Source organism: Synchiropus splendidus, chromosome 3 (assembly GCF_027744825.2).
Source record: "Synchiropus splendidus isolate RoL2022-P1 chromosome 3, RoL_Sspl_1.0, whole genome shotgun sequence".
Lineage (NCBI taxonomy): Eukaryota > Metazoa > Chordata > Actinopteri > Syngnathiformes > Callionymidae > Synchiropus > Synchiropus splendidus.
In genome coordinates, this window is record NC_071336.1 from 27,630,732 (window position 1) to 27,632,372 (window position 1,641).

Genomic DNA, 1,641 nt, shown 5'->3' on the forward strand with positions numbered 1-1,641 from the left:
CGGCAGTCGAACCGCAGAGAGAGTGAGAGAGAGAGAGAGAGTCCGTCTACGCTCACCGGAATCACACCCACCGCCCCTCGGTGTGTCGACGGGAGGCAGAGCTGGCGAGGGGGAAAAAGTTTGAAGAGAAGGGGAATATTCAACAAATTCATCTCCAGCAGACGGCAGTAGGTGCAGTAAGTGTCTTTACTGTCTATCGAAATGTTAGTTTAAACTACAGGTTGCCTCTGAAGTGGTCAGTGCAAGTGGAATTGAGCATAAACAATTAGTCTAGTCGCCATTAAAGGCAGCGTCCTGCAGCAGCAAACAATGTCAATGCAACATTAATAGTCATATATATATATATATATATATATATATATATATATATATATATATATATATATATATATATATATATATATATATATATATATATATATATATATATATGTGCGTGGACCGACACACTTTGTTATTGTGTATAACGCAGCCTCTGTATGCAGACGTGTCCCGTTAGCTGCATTTACTGACTGTTTTTTCTTCATATTGATGTGTAAAACCTTTCCTGTCTCCACACTGGACCGTGGTAGAGTGTCACTGGGGAGGTGCTCGCTCTCCACACCTCCGAGGCTGGAGTGCACACTCCAGGGTTTGATGTCCTGTTGTCGGAGGCGAGTCTGGGACAGAGCGTGACTTGGTTTATGACTTTGTCACAGCCAAACTGCACAGAAGCGCACATTCAGAGCTGGACACGCACCGGACACCTCTTCACTTCTGGAGAGACGTCACTCACTCGGCAACCCCTCCCACATGCAGCGGCCACACACATAGACGAACAGCGCACCTGCAGCAGACACACATTATTTCTTTTTCCATCAATTGTAATGGGAAAAATCGATTCAGATTTCAAACAAATCGCTTCTCGAACGGCCATCTGGAACGGATTGTGGTCGAAAACTGAGGTACCACTGTATATATATACTTAAATATACTCTTTAATGGGTAGGAAAATAACAAAATGGCTGTATGTGTCATGTGTCACAGTAGCTAGACAAGAGTTTTATTGGTGCCTTGAATCCTTTCGCGGAGGAAATAAACTCAGAACCAGTTTAGGTCCAACTGTGCAGGAGGGTGTTTGGGATTTTCTTCGAGGATGCAGCTAACAATCATTTAGCAAGTCAACTAGTCATCGACCATCCTCATGATTCATTGACTTGTCGGCATTTGACATGTACGGGTTGCTGAACATACCGACATCTGTAATTGTAGTGTGCTAAATAAGAAAAAGGACAAAGCTAAATGTACATTGTTATTAGCTGTTTGAGTGGAAGAGTGTTTTTGATGTCACTATTTCAAAGGTTGTGGCTTGATAATGGTGCGAGATAAAGGCGCGCACTAAATTGCAAATGCCATGAGTTTGTGAGTACGTTCCATTCGGTGACTTGAAGTCGGTACAGTAGCTATTAAGTCAAAACTCCAACCTGTGCAACTGCGAGCAATGACCTGGATACAAGACTAGTGCATGTGATGTTTCCTAGATTCCTGTTGTTTCTCGTAAGTGACAACTATAGGGACAAGATGATGCAGTCCAATTCTCTTCTCACCCTTGCACTGAAGACACTATCAATAATGAGGTTCTCCGATTGAGTGTTTGTGCCA